This window comes from Eleutherodactylus coqui, chromosome 1, assembly GCF_035609145.1.
Source record: "Eleutherodactylus coqui strain aEleCoq1 chromosome 1, aEleCoq1.hap1, whole genome shotgun sequence".
Classification (NCBI taxonomy): Eukaryota; Metazoa; Chordata; class Amphibia; order Anura; family Eleutherodactylidae; genus Eleutherodactylus; species Eleutherodactylus coqui.
This window is the reverse complement of record NC_089837.1, coordinates 9,956,767-9,977,424: the sequence shown is the minus strand read 5'-3', so window position 1 is coordinate 9,977,424 and position 20,658 is coordinate 9,956,767. Positions and strand designations below refer to the sequence as shown.

Here is a 20,658-nt window from a genome sequence, read left to right as displayed (position 1 = left end):
TGGGAGCATGAAAAATACAAAACTCTGCGCCTAGCAGAGGATGGTTTCGATCCATCGACCTCTGGGTTATGGGCCCAGCACGCTCCCGCTGCGCCACTCTGCTGCTGCTTAAACCTCTCTTACGAGAAGCCACATTACCGTCTGACTGTTGTCAAGCCACTAACGAAGCAGAAGAGTTGGCTTTAGTCACACTAGGGGTGAGAGTTGCATTTTCACGATTGAGAAGTGGTGTGAATTCTATGGCGTTGGTGGTATAGTGGTGAGCATAGCTGCCTTCCAAGCAGTTGACCCGGGTTCGATTCCCGGCCAACGCATTGTTACTCTTGTTTTGAAGTATTCTTGTTAACACTCTCTCCAGAGGCCAATGGTTGTGCGGTCAGGCTCAAAAAGAGTGCGCCCAGGAGGTATGCAGCTGCAAAGTCTGTGCGAGAGAGCCTCCGAGTTGAAGCATGCAAGGTTGTCGGACACTCAAAAGCATCCTTCGAGCCGGAATCGAACCAGCGACCTAAGGATTGCTAATTAGCTACTACAGTCCTCCGCTCTACCAGCTGAGCTATCGAAGGTTTAGCCAGATATGCGTGCAGCTGCTTCCTAGGTTTTTGTGTCAGTGCCAACTAAAAAGAAGTTGGCCCTTCATTTGAAGGTAGTGCCAAGTGGAAGTTTTGGAGGATGCGGGCATCGATCCCGCTACCTCTCGCATGCTAAGCGAGCGCTCTACCATTTGAGCTAATCCCCCTCTACTGTTGCTGGTTTCTGGCACTCGGGTCACACCGCAGTCATGTTATCATGCCTAAACCAAGTTTTGACCATGGGAGAAGAAAGGTTTCTTTCTTTTTTTTTTTTTTTTTTTTTTTTTTTTAAGTGTGGATTTTTTGGTGCCTTGAAATATAAAGGACAGTGGAGTTTGCTGGGCTTTGGGTGGCCTGAAAGAACGAGACAGTGAATTTTTGGGGTACCTTTTTCCTGGGAGCATGAAAAATACAAAACTCTGCGCCTAGCAGAGGATGGTTTCGATCCATCGACCTCTGGGTTATGGGCCCAGCACGCTCCCGCTGCGCCACTCTGCTGCTGCTTAAACCTCTCTTACGAGAAGCCACATTACCGTCTGACTGTTGTCAAGCCACTAACGAAGCAGAAGAGTTGGCTTTAGTCACACTAGGGGTGAGAGTTGCATTTTCACGATTGAGAAGTGGTGTGAATTCTATGGCGTTGGTGGTATAGTGGTGAGCATAGCTGCCTTCCAAGCAGTTGACCCGGGTTCGATTCCCGGCCAACGCATTGTTTCTCTTGTTTTGAAGTATTCTTGTTAACACTCTCTCCAGAGGCCAATGGTTGTGCGGTCAGGCTCAAAAAGAGTGCGCCCAGGAGGTATGCAGCTGCAAAGTCTGTGCGAGAGAGCCTCCGAGTTGAAGCATGCAAGGTTGTCGGACACTCAAAAGCATCCTTCGAGCCGGAATCGAACCAGCGACCTAAGGATTGCTAATTAGCTACTACAGTCCTCCGCTCTACCAGCTGAGCTATCGAAGGTTTAGCCAGATATGCGTGCAGCTGCTTCCTAGGTTTTTGTGTCAGTGCCAACTAAAAAGAAGTTGGCCCTTCATTTGAAGGTAGTGCCAAGTGGAAGTTTTGGAGGATGCGGGCATCGATCCCGCTACCTCTCGCATGCTAAGCGAGCGCTCTACCATTTGAGCTAATCCCCCTCTACTGTTGCTGGTTTCTGGCACTCGGGTCACACCGCAGTCATGTTATCATGCCTAAACCAAGTTTTGACCATGGGAGAAGAAAGGTTTCTTTCTTTTTTTTTTTTTTTTTTTTTTTTTTTTAAGTGTGGATTTTTTGGTGCCTTGAAATATAAAGGACAGTGGAGTTTGCTGGGCTTTGGGTGGCCTGAAAGAACGAGACAGTGAATTTTTGGGGTACCTTTTTCCTGGGAGCATGAAAAATACAAAACTCTGCGCCTAGCAGAGGATGGTTTCGATCCATCGACCTCTGGGTTATGGGCCCAGCACGCTCCCGCTGCGCCACTCTGCTGCTGCTTAAACCTCTCTTACGAGAAGCCACATTACCGTCTGACTGTTGTCAAGCCACTAACGAAGCAGAAGAGTTGGCTTTAGTCACACTAGGGGTGAGAGTTGCATTTTCACGATTGAGAAGTGGTGTGAATTCTATGGCGTTGGTGGTATAGTGGTGAGCATAGCTGCCTTCCAAGCAGTTGACCCGGGTTCGATTCCCGGCCAACGCATTGTTTCTCTTGTTTTGAAGTATTCTTGTTAACACTCTCTCCAGAGGCCAATGGTTGTGCGGTCAGGCTCAAAAAGAGTGCGCCCAGGAGGTATGCAGCTGCAAAGTCTGTGCGAGAGAGCCTCCGAGTTGAAGCATGCAAGGTTGTCGGACACTCAAAAGCATCCTTCGAGCCGGAATCGAACCAGCGACCTAAGGATTGCTAATTAGCTACTACAGTCCTCCGCTCTACCAGCTGAGCTATCGAAGGTTTAGCCAGATATGCGTGCAGCTGCTTCCTAGGTTTTTGTGTCAGTGCCAACTAAAAAGAAGTTGGCCCTTCATTTGAAGGTAGTGCCAAGTGGAAGTTTTGGAGGATGCGGGCATCGATCCCGCTACCTCTCGCATGCTAAGCGAGCGCTCTACCATTTGAGCTAATCCCCCTCTACTGTTGCTGGTTTCTGGCACTCAGGTCACACCGCAGTCATGTTATCATGCCTAAACCAAGTTTTGACCATGGGAGAAGAAAGGTTTCTTTTTTTTTTTTTTTTTTTTTTTTTTTTAAAGTGTGGATTTTTTGGTGCCTTGAAATATAAAGGACAGTGGAGTTTGCTGGGCTTTGGGTGGCCTGAAAGAACGAGACAGTGAATTTTTGGGGTACCTTTTTCCTGGGAGCATGAAAAATACAAAACTCTGCGCCTAGCAGAGGATGGTTTCGATCCATCGACCTCTGGGTTATGGGCCCAGCACGCTCCCGCTGCGCCACTCTGCTGCTGCTTAAACCTCTCTTACGAGAAGCCACATTACCGTCTGACTGTTGTCAAGCCACTAACGAAGCAGAAGAGTTGGCTTTAGTCACACTAGGGGTGAGAGTTGCATTTTCACGATTGAGAAGTGGTGTGAATTCTATGGCGTTGGTGGTATAGTGGTGAGCATAGCTGCCTTCCAAGCAGTTGACCCGGGTTCGATTCCCGGCCAACGCATTGTTACTCTTGTTTTGAAGTATTCTTGTTAACACTCTCTCCAGAGGCCAATGGTTGTGCGGTCAGGCTCAAAAAGAGTGCGCCCAGGAGGTATGCAGCTGCAAAGTCTGTGCGAGAGAGCCTCCGAGTTGAAGCATGCAAGGTTGTCGGACACTCAAAAGCATCCTTCGAGCCGGAATCGAACCAGCGACCTAAGGATTGCTAATTAGCTACTACAGTCCTCCGCTCTACCAGCTGAGCTATCGAAGGTTTAGCCAGATATGCGTGCAGCTGCTTCCTAGGTTTTTGTGTCAGTGCCAACTAAAAAGAAGTTGGCCCTTCATTTGAAGGTAGTGCCAAGTGGAAGTTTTGGAGGATGCGGGCATCGATCCCGCTACCTCTCGCATGCTAAGCGAGCGCTCTACCATTTGAGCTAATCCCCCTCTACTGTTGCTGGTTTCTGGCACTCGGGTCACACCGCAGTCATGTTATCATGCCTAAACCAAGTTTTGACCATGGGAGAAGAAAGGTTTCTTTCTTTTTTTTTTTTTTTTTTTTTTTTTTTAAGTGTGGATTTTTTGGTGCCTTGAAATATAAAGGACAGTGGAGTTTGCTGGGCTTTGGGTGGCCTGAAAGAACGAGACAGTGAATTTTTGGGGTACCTTTTTCCTGGGAGCATGAAAAATACAAAACTCTGCGCCTAGCAGAGGATGGTTTCGATCCATCGACCTCTGGGTTATGGGCCCAGCACGCTCCCGCTGCGCCACTCTGCTGCTGCTTAAACCTCTCTTACGAGAAGCCACATTACCGTCTGACTGTTGTCAAGCCACTAACGAAGCAGAAGAGTTGGCTTTAGTCACACTAGGGGTGAGAGTTGCATTTTCACGATTGAGAAGTGGTGTGAATTCTATGGCGTTGGTGGTATAGTGGTGAGCATAGCTGCCTTCCAAGCAGTTGACCCGGGTTCGATTCCCGGCCAACGCATTGTTACTCTTGTTTTGAAGTATTCTTGTTAACACTCTCTCCAGAGGCCAATTGTTGTGCGGTCAGGCTCAAAAAGAGTGTGGCCAGGAGGTATGCAGCTGCAAAGTCTGTGCGAGAGAGCCTCCGAGTTGAAGCATGCAAGGTTGTCGGACACTCAAAAGCATCCTTCGAGCCGGAATCGAACCAGCGACCTAAGGATTGCTAATTAGCTACTACAGTCCTCCGCTCTACCAGCTGAGCTATCGAAGGTTTAGCCAGATATGCGTGCAGCTGCTTCCTAGGTTTTTGTGTCAGTGCCAACTAAAAAGAAGTTGGCCCTTCATTTGAAGGTAGTGCCAAGTGGAAGTTTTGGAGGATGCGGGCATCGATCCCGCTACCTCTCGCATGCTAAGCGAGCGCTCTACCATTTGAGCTAATCCCCCTCTACTGTTGCTGGTTTCTGGCACTCGGGTCACACCGCAGTCATGTTATCATGCCTAAACCAAGTTTTGACCATGGGAGAAGAAAGGTTTCTTTCTTTTTTTTTTTTTTTTTTTTTTTTTTTTTAAGTGTGGATTTTTTGGTGCCTTGAAATATAAAGGACAGTGGAGTTTGCTGGGCTTTGGGTGGCCTGAAAGAACGAGACAGTGAATTTTTGGGGTACCTTTTTCCTGGGAGCATGAAAAATACAAAACTCTGCGCCTAGCAGAGGATGGTTTCGATCCATCGACCTCTGGGTTATGGGCCCAGCACGCTCCCGCTGCGCCACTCTGCTGCTGCTTAAACCTCTCTTACGAGAAGCCACATTACCGTCTGACTGTTGTCAAGCCACTAACGAAGCAGAAGAGTTGGCTTTAGTCACACTAGGGGTGAGAGTTGCATTTTCACGATTGAGAAGTGGTGTGAATTCTATGGCGTTGGTGGTATAGTGGTGAGCATAGCTGCCTTCCAAGCAGTTGACCCGGGTTCGATTCCCGGCCAACGCATTGTTACTCTTGTTTTGAAGTATTCTTGTTAACACTCTCTCCAGAGGCCAATGGTTGTGCGGTCAGGCTCAAAAAGAGTGCGCCCAGGAGGTATGCAGCTGCAAAGTCTGTGCGAGAGAGCCTCCGAGTTGAAGCATGCAAGGTTGTCGGACACTCAAAAGCATCCTTCGAGCCGGAATCGAACCAGCGACCTAAGGATTGCTAATTAGCTACTACAGTCCTCCGCTCTACCAGCTGAGCTATCGAAGGTTTAGCCAGATATGCGTGCAGCTGCTTCCTAGGTTTTTGTGTCAGTGCCAACTAAAAAGAAGTTGGCCCTTCATTTGAAGGTAGTGCCAAGTGGAAGTTTTGGAGGATGCGGGCATCGATCCCGCTACCTCTCGCATGCTAAGCGAGCGCTCTACCATTTGAGCTAATCCCCCTCTACTGTTGCTGGTTTCTGGCACTCGGGTCACACCGCAGTCATGTTATCATGCCTAAACCAAGTTTTGACCATGGGAGAAGAAAGGTTTCTTTCTTTTTTTTTTTTTTTTTTTTTTTTTTTAAGTGTGGATTTTTTGGTGCCTTGAAATATAAAGGACAGTGGAGTTTGCTGGGCTTTGGGTGGCCTGAAAGAACGAGACAGTGAATTTTTGGGGTACCTTTTTCCTGGGAGCATGAAAAATACAAAACTCTGCGCCTAGCAGAGGATGGTTTCGATCCATCGACCTCTGGGTTATGGGCCCAGCACGCTCCCGCTGCGCCACTCTGCTGCTGCTTAAACCTCTCTTACGAGAAGCCACATTACCGTCTGACTGTTGTCAAGCCACTAACGAAGCAGAAGAGTTGGCTTTAGTCACACTAGGGGTGAGAGTTGCATTTTCACGATTGAGAAGTGGTGCGAATTCTATGGCGTTGGTGGTATAGTGGTGAGCATAGCTGCCTTCCAAGCAGTTGACCCGGGTTCGATTCCCGGCCAACGCATTGTTTCTCTTGTTTTGAAGTATTCTTGTTAACACTCTCTCCAGAGGCCAATGGTTGTGCGGTCAGGCTCAAAAAGAGTGCGCCCAGGAGGTATGCAGCTGCAAAGTCTGTGCGAGAGAGCCTCCGAGTTGAAGCATGCAAGGTTGTCGGACACTCAAAAGCATCCTTCGAGCCGGAATCGAACCAGCGACCTAAGGATTGCTAATTAGCTACTACAGTCCTCCGCTCTACCAGCTGAGCTATCGAAGGTTTAGCCAGATATGCGTGCAGCTGCTTCCTAGGTTTTTGTGTCAGTGCCAACTAAAAAGAAGTTGGCCCTTCATTTGAAGGTAGTGCCAAGTGGAAGTTTTGGAGGATGCGGGCATCGATCCCGCTACCTCTCGCATGCTAAGCGAGCGCTCTACCATTTGAGCTAATCCCCCTCTACTGTTGCTGGTTTCTGGCACTCGGGTCACACCGCAGTCATGTTATCATGCCTAAACCAAGTTTTGACCATGGGAGAAGAAAGGTTTCTTTCTTTTTTTTTTTTTTTTTTTTTTTTTTTAAGTGTGGATTTTTTGGTGCCTTGAAATATAAAGGACAGTGGAGTTTGCTGGGCTTTGGGTGGCCTGAAAGAACGAGACAGTGAATTTTTGGGGTACCTTTTTCCTGGGAGCATGAAAAATACAAAACTCTGCGCCTAGCAGAGGATGGTTTCGATCCATCGACCTCTGGGTTATGGGCCCAGCACGCTCCCGCTGCGCCACTCTGCTGCTGCTTAAACCTCTCTTACGAGAAGCCACATTACCGTCTGACTGTTGTCAAGCCACTAACGAAGCAGAAGAGTTGGCTTTAGTCACACTAGGGGTGAGAGTTGCATTTTCACGATTGAGAAGTGGTGTGAATTCTATGGCGTTGGTGGTATAGTGGTGAGCATAGCTGCCTTCCAAGCAGTTGACCCGGGTTCGATTCCCGGCCAACGCATTGTTACTCTTGTTTTGAAGTATTCTTGTTAACACTCTCTCCAGAGGCCAATGGTTGTGCGGTCAGGCTCAAAAAGAGTGCGCCCAGGAGGTATGCAGCTGCAAAGTCTGTGCGAGAGAGCCTCCGAGTTGAAGCATGCAAGGTTGTCGGACACTCAAAAGCATCCTTCGAGCCGGAATCGAACCAGCGACCTAAGGATTGCTAATTAGCTACTACAGTCCTCCGCTCTACCAGCTGAGCTATCGAAGGTTTAGCCAGATATGCGTGCAGCTGCTTCCTAGGTTTTTGTGTCAGTGCCAACTAAAAAGAAGTTGGCCCTTCATTTGAAGGTAGTGCCAAGTGGAAGTTTTGGAGGATGCGGGCATCGATCCCGCTACCTCTCGCATGCTAAGCGAGCGCTCTACCATTTGAGCTAATCCCCCTCTACTGTTGCTGGTTTCTGGCACTCGGGTCACACCGCAGTCATGTTATCATGCCTAAACCAAGTTTTGACCATGGGAGAAGAAAGGTTTCTTTCTTTTTTTTTTTTTTTTTTTTTTTTTTTTTAAGTGTGGATTTTTTGGTGCCTTGAAATATAAAGGACAGTGGAGTTTGCTGGGCTTTGGGTGGCCTGAAAGAACGAGACAGTGAATTTTTGGGGTACCTTTTTCCTGGGAGCATGAAAAATACAAAACTCTGCGCCTAGCAGAGGATGGTTTCGATCCATCGACCTCTGGGTTATGGGCCCAGCACGCTCCCGCTGCGCCACTCTGCTGCTGCTTAAACCTCTCTTACGAGAAGCCACATTACCGTCTGACTGTTGTCAAGCCACTAACGAAGCAGAAGAGTTGGCTTTAGTCACACTAGGGGTGAGAGTTGCATTTTCACGATTGAGAAGTGGTGTGAATTCTATGGCGTTGGTGGTATAGTGGTGAGCATAGCTGCCTTCCAAGCAGTTGACCCGGGTTCGATTCCCGGCCAACGCATTGTTACTCTTGTTTTGAAGTATTCTTGTTAACACTCTCTCCAGAGGCCAATGGTTGTGCGGTCAGGCTCAAAAAGAGTGCGCCCAGGAGGTATGCAGCTGCAAAGTCTGTGCGAGAGAGCCTCCGAGTTGAAGCATGCAAGGTTGTCGGACACTCAAAAGCATCCTTCGAGCCGGAATCGAACCAGCGACCTAAGGATTGCTAATTAGCTACTACAGTCCTCCGCTCTACCAGCTGAGCTATCGAAGGTTTAGCCAGATATGCGTGCAGCTGCTTCCTAGGTTTTTGTGTCAGTGCCAACTAAAAAGAAGTTGGCCCTTCATTTGAAGGTAGTGCCAAGTGGAAGTTTTGGAGGATGCGGGCATCGATCCCGCTACCTCTCGCATGCTAAGCGAGCGCTCTACCATTTGAGCTAATCCCCCTCTACTGTTGCTGGTTTCTGGCACTCGGGTCACACCGCAGTCATGTTATCATGCCTAAACCAAGTTTTGACCATGGGAGAAGAAAGGTTTCTTTCTTTTTTTTTTTTTTTTTTTTTTTTTTTTAAGTGTGGATTTTTTGGTGCCTTGAAATATAAAGGACAGTGGAGTTTGCTGGGCTTTGGGTGGCCTGAAAGAACGAGACAGTGAATTTTTGGGGTACCTTTTTCCTGGGAGCATGAAAAATACAAAACTCTGCGCCTAGCAGAGGATGGTTTCGATCCATCGACCTCTGGGTTATGGGCCCAGCACGCTCCCGCTGCGCCACTCTGCTGCTGCTTAAACCTCTCTTACGAGAAGCCACATTACCGTCTGACTGTTGTCAAGCCACTAACGAAGCAGAAGAGTTGGCTTTAGTCACACTAGGGGTGAGAGTTGCATTTTCACGATTGAGAAGTGGTGTGAATTCTATGGCGTTGGTGGTATAGTGGTGAGCATAGCTGCCTTCCAAGCAGTTGACCCGGGTTCGATTCCCGGCCAACGCATTGTTACTCTTGTTTTGAAGTATTCTTGTTAACACTCTCTCCAGAGGCCAATGGTTGTGCGGTCAGGCTCAAAAAGAGTGCGCCCAGGAGGTATGCAGCTGCAAAGTCTGTGCGAGAGAGCCTCCGAGTTGAAGCATGCAAGGTTGTCGGACACTCAAAAGCATCCTTCGAGCCGGAATCGAACCAGCGACCTAAGGATTGCTAATTAGCTACTACAGTCCTCCGCTCTACCAGCTGAGCTATCGAAGGTTTAGCCAGATATGCGTGCAGCTGCTTCCTAGGTTTTTGTGTCAGTGCCAACTAAAAAGAAGTTGGCCCTTCATTTGAAGGTAGTGCCAAGTGGAAGTTTTGGAGGATGCGGGCATCGATCCCGCTACCTCTCGCATGCTAAGCGAGCGCTCTACCATTTGAGCTAATCCCCCTCTACTGTTGCTGGTTTCTGGCACTCAGGTCACACCGCAGTCATGTTATCATGCCTAAACCAAGTTTTGACCATGGGAGAAGAAAGGTTTCTTTTTTTTTTTTTTTTTTTTTTTTTTTTAAAGTGTGGATTTTTTGGTGCCTTGAAATATAAAGGACAGTGGAGTTTGCTGGGCTTTGGGTGGCCTGAAAGAACGAGACAGTGAATTTTTGGGGTACCTTTTTCCTGGGAGCATGAAAAATACAAAACTCTGCGCCTAGCAGAGGATGGTTTCGATCCATCGACCTCTGGGTTATGGGCCCAGCACGCTCCCGCTGCGCCACTCTGCTGCTGCTTAAACCTCTCTTACGAGAAGCCACATTACCGTCTGACTGTTGTCAAGCCACTAACGAAGCAGAAGAGTTGGCTTTAGTCACACTAGGGGTGAGAGTTGCATTTTCACGATTGAGAAGTGGTGTGAATTCTATGGCGTTGGTGGTATAGTGGTGAGCATAGCTGCCTTCCAAGCAGTTGACCCGGGTTCGATTCCCGGCCAACGCATTGTTACTCTTGTTTTGAAGTATTCTTGTTAACACTCTCTCCAGAGGCCAACGGTTGTGCGGTCAGGCTCAAAAAGAGTGCGCCCAGGAGGTATGCAGCTGCAAAGTCTGTGCGAGAGAGCCTCCGAGTTGAAGCATGCAAGGTTGTCGGACACTCAAAAGCATCCTTCGAGCCGGAATCGAACCAGCGACCTAAGGATTGCTAATTAGCTACTACAGTCCTCCGCTCTACCAGCTGAGCTATCGAAGGTTTAGCCAGATATGCGTGCAGCTGCTTCCTAGGTTTTTGTGTCAGTGCCAACTAAAAAGAAGTTGGCCCTTCATTTGAAGGTAGTGCCAAGTGGAAGTTTTGGAGGATGCGGGCATCGATCCCGCTACCTCTCGCATGCTAAGCGAGCGCTCTACCATTTGAGCTAATCCCCCTCTACTGTTGCTGGTTTCTGGCACTCGGGTCACACCGCAGTCATGTTATCATGCCTAAACCAAGTTTTGACCATGGGAGAAGAAAGGTTTCTTTCTTTTTTTTTTTTTTTTTTTTTTTTTTTTAAGTGTGGATTTTTTGGTGCCTTGAAATATAAAGGACAGTGGAGTTTGCTGGGCTTTGGGTGGCCTGAAAGAACGAGACAGTGAATTTTTGGGGTACCTTTTTCCTGGGAGCATGAAAAATACAAAACTCTGCGCCTAGCAGAGGATGGTTTCGATCCATCGACCTCTGGGTTATGGGCCCAGCACGCTCCCGCTGCGCCACTCTGCTGCTGCTTAAACCTCTCTTACGAGAAGCCACATTACCGTCTGACTGTTGTCAAGCCACTAACGAAGCAGAAGAGTTGGCTTTAGTCACACTAGGGGTGAGAGTTGCATTTTCACGATTGAGAAGTGGTGTGAATTCTATGGCGTTGGTGGTATAGTGGTGAGCATAGCTGCCTTCCAAGCAGTTGACCCGGGTTCGATTCCCGGCCAACGCATTGTTACTCTTGTTTTGAAGTATTCTTGTTAACACTCTCTCCAGAGGCCAATTGTTGTGCGGTCAGGCTCAAAAAGAGTGTGGCCAGGAGGTATGCAGCTGCAAAGTCTGTGCGAGAGAGCCTCCGAGTTGAAGCATGCAAGGTTGTCGGACACTCAAAAGCATCCTTCGAGCCGGAATCGAACCAGCGACCTAAGGATTGCTAATTAGCTACTACAGTCCTCCGCTCTACCAGCTGAGCTATCGAAGGTTTAGCCAGATATGCGTGCAGCTGCTTCCTAGGTTTTTGTGTCAGTGCCAACTAAAAAGAAGTTGGCCCTTCATTTGAAGGTAGTGCCAAGTGGAAGTTTTGGAGGATGCGGGCATCGATCCCGCTACCTCTCGCATGCTAAGCGAGCGCTCTACCATTTGAGCTAATCCCCCTCTACTGTTGCTGGTTTCTGGCACTCGGGTCACACCGCAGTCATGTTATCATGCCTAAACCAAGTTTTGACCATGGGAGAAGAAAGGTTTCTTTCTTTTTTTTTTTTTTTTTTTTTTTTTTTTTAAGTGTGGATTTTTTGGTGCCTTGAAATATAAAGGACAGTGGAGTTTGCTGGGCTTTGGGTGGCCTGAAAGAACGAGACAGTGAATTTTTGGGGTACCTTTTTCCTGGGAGCATGAAAAATACAAAACTCTGCGCCTAGCAGAGGATGGTTTCGATCCATCGACCTCTGGGTTATGGGCCCAGCACGCTCCCGCTGCGCCACTCTGCTGCTGCTTAAACCTCTCTTACGAGAAGCCACATTACCGTCTGACTGTTGTCAAGCCACTAACGAAGCAGAAGAGTTGGCTTTAGTCACACTAGGGGTGAGAGTTGCATTTTCACGATTGAGAAGTGGTGTGAATTCTATGGCGTTGGTGGTATAGTGGTGAGCATAGCTGCCTTCCAAGCAGTTGACCCGGGTTCGATTCCCGGCCAACGCATTGTTACTCTTGTTTTGAAGTATTCTTGTTAACACTCTCTCCAGAGGCCAATGGTTGTGCGGTCAGGCTCAAAAAGAGTGCGCCCAGGAGGTATGCAGCTGCAAAGTCTGTGCGAGAGAGCCTCCGAGTTGAAGCATGCAAGGTTGTCGGACACTCAAAAGCATCCTTCGAGCCGGAATCGAACCAGCGACCTAAGGATTGCTAATTAGCTACTACAGTCCTCCGCTCTACCAGCTGAGCTATCGAAGGTTTAGCCAGATATGCGTGCAGCTGCTTCCTAGGTTTTTGTGTCAGTGCCAACTAAAAAGAAGTTGGCCCTTCATTTGAAGGTAGTGCCAAGTGGAAGTTTTGGAGGATGCGGGCATCGATCCCGCTACCTCTCGCATGCTAAGCGAGCGCTCTACCATTTGAGCTAATCCCCCTCTACTGTTGCTGGTTTCTGGCACTCGGGTCACACCGCAGTCATGTTATCATGCCTAAACCAAGTTTTGACCATGGGAGAAGAAAGGTTTCTTTCTTTTTTTTTTTTTTTTTTTTTTTTTTTTAAGTGTGGATTTTTTGGTGCCTTGAAATATAAAGGACAGTGGAGTTTGCTGGGCTTTGGGTGGCCTGAAAGAACGAGACAGTGAATTTTTGGGGTACCTTTTTCCTGGGAGCATGAAAAATACAAAACTCTGCGCCTAGCAGAGGATGGTTTCGATCCATCGACCTCTGGGTTATGGGCCCAGCACGCTCCCGCTGCGCCACTCTGCTGCTGCTTAAACCTCTCTTACGAGAAGCCACATTACCGTCTGACTGTTGTCAAGCCACTAACGAAGCAGAAGAGTTGGCTTTAGTCACACTAGGGGTGAGAGTTGCATTTTCACGATTGAGAAGTGGTGCGAATTCTATGGCGTTGGTGGTATAGTGGTGAGCATAGCTGCCTTCCAAGCAGTTGACCCGGGTTCGATTCCCGGCCAACGCATTGTTTCTCTTGTTTTGAAGTATTCTTGTTAACACTCTCTCCAGAGGCCAATGGTTGTGCGGTCAGGCTCAAAAAGAGTGCGCCCAGGAGGTATGCAGCTGCAAAGTCTGTGCGAGAGAGCCTCCGAGTTGAAGCATGCAAGGTTGTCGGACACTCAAAAGCATCCTTCGAGCCGGAATCGAACCAGCGACCTAAGGATTGCTAATTAGCTACTACAGTCCTCCGCTCTACCAGCTGAGCTATCGAAGGTTTAGCCAGATATGCGTGCAGCTGCTTCCTAGGTTTTTGTGTCAGTGCCAACTAAAAAGAAGTTGGCCCTTCATTTGAAGGTAGTGCCAAGTGGAAGTTTTGGAGGATGCGGGCATCGATCCCGCTACCTCTCGCATGCTAAGCGAGCGCTCTACCATTTGAGCTAATCCCCCTCTACTGTTGCTGGTTTCTGGCACTCGGGTCACACCGCAGTCATGTTATCATGCCTAAACCAAGTTTTGACCATGGGAGAAGAAAGGTTTCTTTCTTTTTTTTTTTTTTTTTTTTTTTTTTTTAAGTGTGGATTTTTTGGTGCCTTGAAATATAAAGGACAGTGGAGTTTGCTGGGCTTTGGGTGGCCTGAAAGAACGAGACAGTGAATTTTTGGGGTACCTTTTTCCTGGGAGCATGAAAAATACAAAACTCTGCGCCTAGCAGAGGATGGTTTCGATCCATCGACCTCTGGGTTATGGGCCCAGCACGCTCCCGCTGCGCCACTCTGCTGCTGCTTAAACCTCTCTTACGAGAAGCCACATTACCGTCTGACTGTTGTCAAGCCACTAACGAAGCAGAAGAGTTGGCTTTAGTCACACTAGGGGTGAGAGTTGCATTTTCACGATTGAGAAGTGGTGTGAATTCTATGGCGTTGGTGGTATAGTGGTGAGCATAGCTGCCTTCCAAGCAGTTGACCCGGGTTCGATTCCCGGCCAACGCATTGTTACTCTTGTTTTGAAGTATTCTTGTTAACACTCTCTCCAGAGGCCAATGGTTGTGCGGTCAGGCTCAAAAAGAGTGCGCCCAGGAGGTATGCAGCTGCAAAGTCTGTGCGAGAGAGCCTCCGAGTTGAAGCATGCAAGGTTGTCGGACACTCAAAAGCATCCTTCGAGCCGGAATCGAACCAGCGACCTAAGGATTGCTAATTAGCTACTACAGTCCTCCGCTCTACCAGCTGAGCTATCGAAGGTTTAGCCAGATATGCGTGCAGCTGCTTCCTAGGTTTTTGTGTCAGTGCCAACTAAAAAGAAGTTGGCCCTTCATTTGAAGGTAGTGCCAAGTGGAAGTTTTGGAGGATGCGGGCATCGATCCCGCTACCTCTCGCATGCTAAGCGAGCGCTCTACCATTTGAGCTAATCCCCCTCTACTGTTGCTGGTTTCTGGCACTCGGGTCACACCGCAGTCATGTTATCATGCCTAAACCAAGTTTTGACCATGGGAGAAGAAAGGTTTATTTCTTTTTTTTTTTTTTTTTTTTTTTTTTTTAAGTGTGGATTTTTTGGTGCCTTGAAATATAAAGGACAGTGGAGTTTGCTGGGCTTTGGGTGGCCTGAAAGAACGAGACAGTGAATTTTTGGGGTACCTTTTTCCTGGGAGCATGAAAAATACAAAACTCTGCGCCTAGCAGAGGATGGTTTCGATCCATCGACCTCTGGGTTATGGGCCCAGCACGCTCCCGCTGCGCCACTCTGCTGCTGCTTAAACCTCTCTTACGAGAAGCCACATTACCGTCTGACTGTTGTCAAGCCACTAACGAAGCAGAAGAGTTGGCTTTAGTCACACTAGGGGTGAGAGTTGCATTTTCACGATTGAGAAGTGGTGTGAATTCTATGGCGTTGGTGGTATAGTGGTGAGCATAGCTGCCTTCCAAGCAGTTGACCCGGGTTCGATTCCCGGCCAACGCATTGTTTCTCTTGTTTTGAAGTATTCTTGTTAACACTCTCTCCAGAGGCCAATGGTTGTGCGGTCAGGCTCAAAAAGAGTGCGCCCAGGAGGTATGCAGCTGCAAAGTCTGTGCGAGAGAGCCTCCGAGTTGAAGCATGCAAGGTTGTCGGACACTCAAAAGCATCCTTCGAGCCGGAATCGAACCAGCGACCTAAGGATTGCTAATTAGCTACTACAGTCCTCCGCTCTACCAGCTGAGCTATCGAAGGTTTAGCCAGATATGCGTGCAGCTGCTTCCTAGGTTTTTGTGTCAGTGCCAACTAAAAAGAAGTTGGCCCTTCATTTGAAGGTAGTGCCAAGTGGAAGTTTTGGAGGATGCGGGCATCGATCCCGCTACCTCTCGCATGCTAAGCGAGCGCTCTACCATTTGAGCTAATCCCCCTCTACTGTTGCTGGTTTCTGGCACTCGGGTCACACCGCAGTCATGTTATCATGCCTAAACCAAGTTTTGACCATGGGAGAAGAAAGGTTTCTTTCTTTTTTTTTTTTTTTTTTTTTTTTTTTTAAGTGTGGATTTTTTGGTGCCTTGAAATATAAAGGACAGTGGAGTTTGCTGGGCTTTGGGTGGCCTGAAAGAACGAGACAGTGAATTTTTGGGGTACCTTTTTCCTGGGAGCATGAAAAATACAAAACTCTGCGCCTAGCAGAGGATGGTTTCGATCCATCGACCTCTGGGTTATGGGCCCAGCACGCTCCCGCTGCGCCACTCTGCTGCTGCTTAAACCTCTCTTACGAGAAGCCACATTACCGTCTGACTGTTGTCAAGCCACTAACGAAGCAGAAGAGTTGGCTTTAGTCACACTAGGGGTGAGAGTTGCATTTTCACGATTGAGAAGTGGTGTGAATTCTATGGCGTTGGTGGTATAGTGGTGAGCATAGCTGCCTTCCAAGCAGTTGACCCGGGTTCGATTCCCGGCCAACGCATTGTTACTCTTGTTTTGAAGTATTCTTGTTAACACTCTCTCCAGAGGCCAATGGTTGTGCGGTCAGGCTCAAAAAGAGTGCGCCCAGGAGGTATGCAGCTGCAAAGTCTGTGCGAGAGAGCCTCCGAGTTGAAGCATGCAAGGTTGTCGGACACTCAAAAGCATCCTTCGAGCCGGAATCGAACCAGCGACCTAAGGATTGCTAATTAGCTACTACAGTCCTCCGCTCTACCAGCTGAGCTATCGAAGGTTTAGCCAGATATGCGTGCAGCTGCTTCCTAGGTTTTTGTGTCAGTGCCAACTAAAAAGAAGTTGGCCCTTCATTTGAAGGTAGTGCCAAGTGGAAGTTTTGGAGGATGCGGGCATCGATCCCGCTACCTCTCGCATGCTAAGCGAGCGCTCTACCATTTGAGCTAATCCCCCTCTACTGTTGCTGGTTTCTGGCACTCGGGTCACACCGCAGTCATGTTATCATGCCTAAACCAAGTTTTGACCATGGGAGAAGAAAGGTTTCTTTCTTTTTTTTTTTTTTTTTTTTTTTTTTTTAAGTGTGGATTTTTTGGTGCCTTGAAATATAAAGGACAGTGGAGTTTGCTGGGCTTTGGGTGGCCTGAAAGAACGAGACAGTGAATTTTTGGGGTACCTTTTTCCTGGGAGCATGAAAAATACAAAACTCTGCGCCTAGCAGAGGATGGTTTCGATCCATCGACCTCTGGGTTATGGGCCCAGCACGCTCCCGCTGCGCCACTCTGCTGCTGCTTAAACCTCTCTTACGAGAAGCCACATTACCGTCTGACTGTTGTCAAGCCACTAACGAAGCAGAAGAGTTGGCTTTAGTCACACTAGGGGTGAGAGTTGCATTTTCACGATTGAGAAGTGGTGTGAATTCTATGGCGTTGGTGGTATAGTGGTGAGCATAGCTGCCTTCCAAGCAGTTGACCCGGGTTCGATTCCCGGCCAACGCATTGTTACTCTTGTTTTGAAGTATTCTTGTTAACACTCTCTCCAGAGGCCAATGGTTGTGCGGTCAGGCTCAAAAAGAGTGCGGCCAGGAGGTATGCAGCTGCAAAGTCTGTGCGAGAGAGCCTCCGAGTTGAAGCATGCAAGGTTGTCGGACACTCAAAAGCATCCTTCGAGCCGGAATCGAACCAGCGACCTAAGGATTGCTAATTAGCTACTACAGTCCTCCGCTCTACCAGCTGAGCTATCGAAGGTTTAGCCAGATATGCGTGCAGCTGCTTCCTAGGTTTTTGTGTCAGTGCCAACTAAAAAGAAGTTGGCCCTTCATTTGAAGGTAGTGCCAAGTGGAAGTTTTGGAGGATGCGGGCATCGATCCCGCTACCTCTCGCATGCTAAGCGAGCGCTCTACCATTTGAGCTAATCCCCCTCTACTGTTGCTGGTTTCTGGCACTCGGGTCACACCGCAGTCATGTTATCATGCCTAAACCAAGTTTTGACCATGGGAGAAGAAAGGTTTCTTTCTTTTTTTTTTTTTTTTTTTTTTTTTTAAGTGTGGATTTTTTGGTGCCTTGAAATATAAAGGACAGTGGAGTTTGCTGGGCTTTGGGTGGCCTGAAAGAACGAGACAGTGAATTTTTGGGGTACCTTTTTCCTGGGAGCATGAAAAATACAAAACTCTGCGCCTAGCAGAGGATGGTTTCGATCCATCGACCTCTGGGTTATGGGCCCAGCACGCTCCCGCTGCGCCACTCTGCTGCTGCTTAAACCTCTCTTACGAGAAGCCACATTACCGTCTGACTGTTGTCAAGCCACTAACGAAGCAGAAGAGTTGGCTTTAGTCACACTAGGGGTGAGAGTTGCATTTTCACGATTGAGAAGTGGTGTGAATTCTATGGCGTTGGTGGTATAGTGGTGAGCATAGCTGCCTTCCAAGCAGTTGACCCGGGTTCGATTCCCGGCCAACGCATTGTTACTCTTGTTTTGAAGTATTCTTGTTAACACTCTCTCCAGAGGCCAATGGTTGTGCGGTCAGGCTCAAAAAGAGTGCGCCCAGGAGGTATGCAGCTGCAAAGTCTGTGCGAGAGAGCCTCCGAGTTGAAGCATGCAAGGTTGTCGGACACTCAAAAGCATCCTTCGAGCCGGAATCGAACCAGCGACCTAAGGATTGCTAATTAGCTACTACAGTCCTCCGCTCTACCAGCTGAGCTATCGAAGGTTTAGCCAGATATGCGTGCAGCTGCTTCCTAGGTTTTTGTGTCAGTGCCAACTAAAAAGAAGTTGGCCCTTCATTTGAAGGTAGTGCCAAGTGGAAGTTTTGGAGGATGCGGGCATCGATCCCGCTACCTCTCGCATGCTAAGCGAGCGCTCTACCATTTGAGCTAATCCCCCTCTACTGTTGCTGGTTTCTGGCACTCGGGTCACACCGCAGTCATGTTATCATGCCTAAACCAAGTTTTGACCATGGGAGAAGAAAGGTTTCTTTCTTTTTTTTTTTTTTTTTTTTTTTTTTAAGTGTGGATTTTTTGGTGCCTTGAAATATAAAGGACAGTGGAGTTTGCTGGGCTTTGGGTGGCCTGAAAGAACGAGACAGTGAATTTTTGGGGTACCTTTTTCCTGGGAGCATGAAAAATACAAAACTCTGCGCCTAGCAGAGGATGGTTTCGATCCATCGACCTCTGGGTTATGGGCCCAGCACGCTCCCGCTGCGCCACTCTGCTGCTGCTTAAACCTCTCTTACGAGAAGCCACATTACCGTCTGACTGTTGTCAAGCCACTAACGAAGCAGAAGAGTTGGCTTTAGTCACACTAGGGGTGAGAGTTGCATTTTCACGATTGAGAAGTGGTGTGAATTCTATGGCGTTGGTGGTATAGTGGTGAGCATAGCTGCCTTCCAAGCAGTTGACCCGGGTTCGATTCCCGGCCAACGCATTGTTACTCTTGTTTTGAAGTATTCTTGTTAACACTCTCTCCAGAGGCCAATGGTTGTGCGGTCAGGCTCAAAAAGAGTGCGCCCAGGAGGTATGCAGCTGCAAAGTCTGTGCGAGAGAGCCTCCGAGTTGAAGCATGCAAGGTTGTCGGACACTCAAAAGCATCCTTCGAGCCGGAATCGAACCAGCGACCTAAGGATTGCTAATTAGCTACTACAGTCCTCCGCTCTACCAGCTGAGCTATCGAAGGTTTAGCCAGATATGCGTGCAGCTGCTTCCTAGGTTTTTGTGTCAGTGCCAACTAAAAAGAAGTTGGCCCTTCATTTGAAGGTAGTGCCAAGTGGAAGTTTTGGAGGATGCGGGCATCGATCCCGCTACCTCTCGCATGCTAAGCGAGCGCTCTACCATTTGAGCTAATCCCCCTCTACTGTTGCTGGTTTCTGGCACTCGGGTCACACCGCAGTCATGTTATCATGCCTAAACCAAGTTTTGACCATGGGAGAAGAAAGGTTTCTTTCTTTTTTTTTTTTTTTTTTTTTTTTTTTTAAGTGTGGATTTTTTGGTGCCTTGAAATATAAAGGACAGTGGAGTTTGCTGGGCTTTGGGTGGCCTGAAAGAACGAGACAGTGAATTTTTGGGGTACCTTTTTCCTGGGAGCATGAAAAATACAAAACTCTGCGCCTAGCAGAGGATGGTTTCGATCCATCGACCTCTGGGTTATGGGCCCAGCACGCTCCCGCTGCGCCACTCTGCTGCTGCTTAAACCTCTCTTACGAGAAGCCACATTACCGTCTGACTGTTGTCAAGCCACTAACGAAGCAGAAGAGTTGGCTTTAGTCACACTAGGGGTGAGAGTTGCATTTTCACGATTGAGAAGTGGTGTGAATTCTATGGCGTTGGTGGTATAGTGGTGAGCATAGCTGCCTTCCAAGCAGTTGACCCGGGTTCGATTCCTGGCCAACGCATTGTTTCTCTTGTTTTGAAGTATTCTTGTTAACACTCTCTCCAGAGGCCAATGGTTGTGCGGTCAGGCTCAAAAAGAGTGCGCCCAGGAGGTATGCAGCTGCAAAGTCTGTGCGAGAGAGCCTCCGAGTTGAAGCATGCAAGGTTGTCGGACACTCAAAAGCATCCTTCGAGCCGGAATCGAACCAGCGACCTAAGGATTGCTAATTAGCTACTACAGTCCTCCGCTCTACCAGCTGAGCTATCGAAGGTTTAGCCAGATATGCGTGCAGCTGCTTCCTAGGTTTTTGTGTCAGTGCCAACTAAAAAGAAGTTGGCCCTTCATTTGAAGGTAGTGCCAAGTGGAAGTTTTGGAGGATGCGGGCATCGATCCCGCTACCTCTCGCATGCTAAGCGAGCGCTCTACCATTTGAGCTAATCCCCCTCTACTGTTGCTGGTTTCTGGCACTCAGGTCACACCGCAGTCATGTTATCATGCCTAAACCAAGTTTTGACCATGGGAGAAGAAAGGTTTCTTTTTTTTTTTTTTTTTTTTTTTTTTTTAAAGTGTGGATTTTTTGGTGCCTTGAAATATAAAGGACAGTGGAGTTTGCTGGGCTTTGGGTGGCCTGAAAGAACGAGACAGTGAATTTTTGGGGTACCTTTTTCCTGGGAGCATGAAAAATACAAAACTCTGCGCCTAGCAGAGGATGGTTTCGATCCATCGACCTCTGGGTTATGGGCCCAGCACGCTCCCGCTGCGCCACTCTGCTGCTGCTTAAACCTCTCTTACGAGAAGCCACATTACCGTCTGACTGTTGTCAAGCCACTAACGAAGCAGAAGAGTTGGCTTTAGTCACACTAGGGGTGAGAGTTGCATTTTCACGATTGAGAAGTGGTGTGAATTCTATGGCGTTGGTGGTATAGTGGTGAGCATAGCTGCCTTCCAAGCAGTTGACCCGGGTTCGATTCCCGGCCAACGCATTGTTTCTCTTGTTTTGAAGTATTCTTGTTAACACTCTCTCCAGAGGCCAATGGTTGTGCGGTCAGGCTCAAAAAGAGTGCGCCCAGGAGGTATGCAGCTGCAAAGTCTGTGC

The 20,658-nt window shown here is 48.3% G+C and overlaps 43 non-coding genes across 43 annotated transcripts; 21 read left to right on the top strand and 22 right to left on the bottom strand.

Annotated features, from left to right (window-relative positions):
* The first annotated feature begins 242 nt into the window (after positions 1–242).
* Positions 243–314, top strand: TRNAG-UCC (transfer RNA glycine (anticodon UCC)). The gene has a single exon. It is a non-coding gene; the product is annotated as a tRNA-Gly (tRNA).
* A 163-nt stretch (positions 315–477) lies between these two features.
* Positions 478–563, bottom strand: TRNAY-GUA (transfer RNA tyrosine (anticodon GUA)). The gene is given in 2 exon segments: positions 478–513; positions 527–563. It is a non-coding gene; the product is annotated as a tRNA-Tyr (tRNA).
* Positions 564–663: 100 nt separating this feature from the next.
* TRNAA-AGC (transfer RNA alanine (anticodon AGC)) lies at positions 664–736 on the bottom strand. Its single transcript has one exon. It is a non-coding gene; the product is annotated as a tRNA-Ala (tRNA).
* A 470-nt stretch (positions 737–1,206) lies between these two features.
* Positions 1,207–1,278, top strand: TRNAG-UCC (transfer RNA glycine (anticodon UCC)). Its single transcript has one exon. It is a non-coding gene; the product is annotated as a tRNA-Gly (tRNA).
* A 163-nt stretch (positions 1,279–1,441) lies between these two features.
* Positions 1,442–1,527, bottom strand: TRNAY-GUA (transfer RNA tyrosine (anticodon GUA)). Its single transcript is given in 2 exon segments — positions 1,442–1,477; positions 1,491–1,527. It is a non-coding gene; the product is annotated as a tRNA-Tyr (tRNA).
* Positions 1,528–2,170: 643 nt separating this feature from the next.
* Positions 2,171–2,242, top strand: TRNAG-UCC (transfer RNA glycine (anticodon UCC)). The gene has a single exon. It is a non-coding gene; the product is annotated as a tRNA-Gly (tRNA).
* Positions 2,243–2,405: 163 nt separating this feature from the next.
* TRNAY-GUA (transfer RNA tyrosine (anticodon GUA)) lies at positions 2,406–2,491 on the bottom strand. Its single transcript is given in 2 exon segments — positions 2,406–2,441; positions 2,455–2,491. It is a non-coding gene; the product is annotated as a tRNA-Tyr (tRNA).
* Positions 2,492–3,131: 640 nt separating this feature from the next.
* On the top strand, positions 3,132–3,203 carry TRNAG-UCC (transfer RNA glycine (anticodon UCC)). Its single transcript has one exon. It is a non-coding gene; the product is annotated as a tRNA-Gly (tRNA).
* Positions 3,204–3,366: 163 nt separating this feature from the next.
* Positions 3,367–3,452, bottom strand: TRNAY-GUA (transfer RNA tyrosine (anticodon GUA)). The gene is given in 2 exon segments: positions 3,367–3,402; positions 3,416–3,452. It is a non-coding gene; the product is annotated as a tRNA-Tyr (tRNA).
* A 642-nt stretch (positions 3,453–4,094) lies between these two features.
* On the top strand, positions 4,095–4,166 carry TRNAG-UCC (transfer RNA glycine (anticodon UCC)). Its single transcript has one exon. It is a non-coding gene; the product is annotated as a tRNA-Gly (tRNA).
* Positions 4,167–4,329: 163 nt separating this feature from the next.
* Positions 4,330–4,415, bottom strand: TRNAY-GUA (transfer RNA tyrosine (anticodon GUA)). The gene is given in 2 exon segments: positions 4,330–4,365; positions 4,379–4,415. It is a non-coding gene; the product is annotated as a tRNA-Tyr (tRNA).
* A 644-nt stretch (positions 4,416–5,059) lies between these two features.
* TRNAG-UCC (transfer RNA glycine (anticodon UCC)) lies at positions 5,060–5,131 on the top strand. The gene has a single exon. It is a non-coding gene; the product is annotated as a tRNA-Gly (tRNA).
* A 163-nt stretch (positions 5,132–5,294) lies between these two features.
* On the bottom strand, positions 5,295–5,380 carry TRNAY-GUA (transfer RNA tyrosine (anticodon GUA)). Its single transcript is given in 2 exon segments — positions 5,295–5,330; positions 5,344–5,380. It is a non-coding gene; the product is annotated as a tRNA-Tyr (tRNA).
* Positions 5,381–6,022: 642 nt separating this feature from the next.
* Positions 6,023–6,094, top strand: TRNAG-UCC (transfer RNA glycine (anticodon UCC)). The gene has a single exon. It is a non-coding gene; the product is annotated as a tRNA-Gly (tRNA).
* A 163-nt stretch (positions 6,095–6,257) lies between these two features.
* Positions 6,258–6,343, bottom strand: TRNAY-GUA (transfer RNA tyrosine (anticodon GUA)). Its single transcript is given in 2 exon segments — positions 6,258–6,293; positions 6,307–6,343. It is a non-coding gene; the product is annotated as a tRNA-Tyr (tRNA).
* A 642-nt stretch (positions 6,344–6,985) lies between these two features.
* Positions 6,986–7,057, top strand: TRNAG-UCC (transfer RNA glycine (anticodon UCC)). Its single transcript has one exon. It is a non-coding gene; the product is annotated as a tRNA-Gly (tRNA).
* Positions 7,058–7,220: 163 nt separating this feature from the next.
* On the bottom strand, positions 7,221–7,306 carry TRNAY-GUA (transfer RNA tyrosine (anticodon GUA)). Its single transcript is given in 2 exon segments — positions 7,221–7,256; positions 7,270–7,306. It is a non-coding gene; the product is annotated as a tRNA-Tyr (tRNA).
* A 644-nt stretch (positions 7,307–7,950) lies between these two features.
* TRNAG-UCC (transfer RNA glycine (anticodon UCC)) lies at positions 7,951–8,022 on the top strand. The gene has a single exon. It is a non-coding gene; the product is annotated as a tRNA-Gly (tRNA).
* A 163-nt stretch (positions 8,023–8,185) lies between these two features.
* TRNAY-GUA (transfer RNA tyrosine (anticodon GUA)) lies at positions 8,186–8,271 on the bottom strand. Its single transcript is given in 2 exon segments — positions 8,186–8,221; positions 8,235–8,271. It is a non-coding gene; the product is annotated as a tRNA-Tyr (tRNA).
* A 643-nt stretch (positions 8,272–8,914) lies between these two features.
* On the top strand, positions 8,915–8,986 carry TRNAG-UCC (transfer RNA glycine (anticodon UCC)). The gene has a single exon. It is a non-coding gene; the product is annotated as a tRNA-Gly (tRNA).
* Positions 8,987–9,149: 163 nt separating this feature from the next.
* Positions 9,150–9,235, bottom strand: TRNAY-GUA (transfer RNA tyrosine (anticodon GUA)). Its single transcript is given in 2 exon segments — positions 9,150–9,185; positions 9,199–9,235. It is a non-coding gene; the product is annotated as a tRNA-Tyr (tRNA).
* Positions 9,236–9,875: 640 nt separating this feature from the next.
* On the top strand, positions 9,876–9,947 carry TRNAG-UCC (transfer RNA glycine (anticodon UCC)). Its single transcript has one exon. It is a non-coding gene; the product is annotated as a tRNA-Gly (tRNA).
* A 163-nt stretch (positions 9,948–10,110) lies between these two features.
* Positions 10,111–10,196, bottom strand: TRNAY-GUA (transfer RNA tyrosine (anticodon GUA)). Its single transcript is given in 2 exon segments — positions 10,111–10,146; positions 10,160–10,196. It is a non-coding gene; the product is annotated as a tRNA-Tyr (tRNA).
* A 643-nt stretch (positions 10,197–10,839) lies between these two features.
* Positions 10,840–10,911, top strand: TRNAG-UCC (transfer RNA glycine (anticodon UCC)). The gene has a single exon. It is a non-coding gene; the product is annotated as a tRNA-Gly (tRNA).
* Positions 10,912–11,074: 163 nt separating this feature from the next.
* Positions 11,075–11,160, bottom strand: TRNAY-GUA (transfer RNA tyrosine (anticodon GUA)). Its single transcript is given in 2 exon segments — positions 11,075–11,110; positions 11,124–11,160. It is a non-coding gene; the product is annotated as a tRNA-Tyr (tRNA).
* Positions 11,161–11,804: 644 nt separating this feature from the next.
* On the top strand, positions 11,805–11,876 carry TRNAG-UCC (transfer RNA glycine (anticodon UCC)). The gene has a single exon. It is a non-coding gene; the product is annotated as a tRNA-Gly (tRNA).
* Positions 11,877–12,039: 163 nt separating this feature from the next.
* TRNAY-GUA (transfer RNA tyrosine (anticodon GUA)) lies at positions 12,040–12,125 on the bottom strand. The gene is given in 2 exon segments: positions 12,040–12,075; positions 12,089–12,125. It is a non-coding gene; the product is annotated as a tRNA-Tyr (tRNA).
* Positions 12,126–12,768: 643 nt separating this feature from the next.
* On the top strand, positions 12,769–12,840 carry TRNAG-UCC (transfer RNA glycine (anticodon UCC)). The gene has a single exon. It is a non-coding gene; the product is annotated as a tRNA-Gly (tRNA).
* A 163-nt stretch (positions 12,841–13,003) lies between these two features.
* TRNAY-GUA (transfer RNA tyrosine (anticodon GUA)) lies at positions 13,004–13,089 on the bottom strand. Its single transcript is given in 2 exon segments — positions 13,004–13,039; positions 13,053–13,089. It is a non-coding gene; the product is annotated as a tRNA-Tyr (tRNA).
* A 643-nt stretch (positions 13,090–13,732) lies between these two features.
* TRNAG-UCC (transfer RNA glycine (anticodon UCC)) lies at positions 13,733–13,804 on the top strand. Its single transcript has one exon. It is a non-coding gene; the product is annotated as a tRNA-Gly (tRNA).
* A 163-nt stretch (positions 13,805–13,967) lies between these two features.
* On the bottom strand, positions 13,968–14,053 carry TRNAY-GUA (transfer RNA tyrosine (anticodon GUA)). Its single transcript is given in 2 exon segments — positions 13,968–14,003; positions 14,017–14,053. It is a non-coding gene; the product is annotated as a tRNA-Tyr (tRNA).
* Positions 14,054–14,696: 643 nt separating this feature from the next.
* Positions 14,697–14,768, top strand: TRNAG-UCC (transfer RNA glycine (anticodon UCC)). The gene has a single exon. It is a non-coding gene; the product is annotated as a tRNA-Gly (tRNA).
* A 163-nt stretch (positions 14,769–14,931) lies between these two features.
* Positions 14,932–15,017, bottom strand: TRNAY-GUA (transfer RNA tyrosine (anticodon GUA)). Its single transcript is given in 2 exon segments — positions 14,932–14,967; positions 14,981–15,017. It is a non-coding gene; the product is annotated as a tRNA-Tyr (tRNA).
* A 643-nt stretch (positions 15,018–15,660) lies between these two features.
* On the top strand, positions 15,661–15,732 carry TRNAG-UCC (transfer RNA glycine (anticodon UCC)). Its single transcript has one exon. It is a non-coding gene; the product is annotated as a tRNA-Gly (tRNA).
* A 163-nt stretch (positions 15,733–15,895) lies between these two features.
* Positions 15,896–15,981, bottom strand: TRNAY-GUA (transfer RNA tyrosine (anticodon GUA)). Its single transcript is given in 2 exon segments — positions 15,896–15,931; positions 15,945–15,981. It is a non-coding gene; the product is annotated as a tRNA-Tyr (tRNA).
* A 643-nt stretch (positions 15,982–16,624) lies between these two features.
* TRNAG-UCC (transfer RNA glycine (anticodon UCC)) lies at positions 16,625–16,696 on the top strand. Its single transcript has one exon. It is a non-coding gene; the product is annotated as a tRNA-Gly (tRNA).
* Positions 16,697–16,859: 163 nt separating this feature from the next.
* Positions 16,860–16,945, bottom strand: TRNAY-GUA (transfer RNA tyrosine (anticodon GUA)). The gene is given in 2 exon segments: positions 16,860–16,895; positions 16,909–16,945. It is a non-coding gene; the product is annotated as a tRNA-Tyr (tRNA).
* A 641-nt stretch (positions 16,946–17,586) lies between these two features.
* TRNAG-UCC (transfer RNA glycine (anticodon UCC)) lies at positions 17,587–17,658 on the top strand. The gene has a single exon. It is a non-coding gene; the product is annotated as a tRNA-Gly (tRNA).
* Positions 17,659–17,821: 163 nt separating this feature from the next.
* Positions 17,822–17,907, bottom strand: TRNAY-GUA (transfer RNA tyrosine (anticodon GUA)). The gene is given in 2 exon segments: positions 17,822–17,857; positions 17,871–17,907. It is a non-coding gene; the product is annotated as a tRNA-Tyr (tRNA).
* A 641-nt stretch (positions 17,908–18,548) lies between these two features.
* Positions 18,549–18,620, top strand: TRNAG-UCC (transfer RNA glycine (anticodon UCC)). The gene has a single exon. It is a non-coding gene; the product is annotated as a tRNA-Gly (tRNA).
* A 163-nt stretch (positions 18,621–18,783) lies between these two features.
* Positions 18,784–18,869, bottom strand: TRNAY-GUA (transfer RNA tyrosine (anticodon GUA)). The gene is given in 2 exon segments: positions 18,784–18,819; positions 18,833–18,869. It is a non-coding gene; the product is annotated as a tRNA-Tyr (tRNA).
* Positions 18,870–19,747: 878 nt separating this feature from the next.
* Positions 19,748–19,833, bottom strand: TRNAY-GUA (transfer RNA tyrosine (anticodon GUA)). The gene is given in 2 exon segments: positions 19,748–19,783; positions 19,797–19,833. It is a non-coding gene; the product is annotated as a tRNA-Tyr (tRNA).
* A 640-nt stretch (positions 19,834–20,473) lies between these two features.
* On the top strand, positions 20,474–20,545 carry TRNAG-UCC (transfer RNA glycine (anticodon UCC)). The gene has a single exon. It is a non-coding gene; the product is annotated as a tRNA-Gly (tRNA).
* Positions 20,546–20,658: the final 113 nt, after the last annotated feature.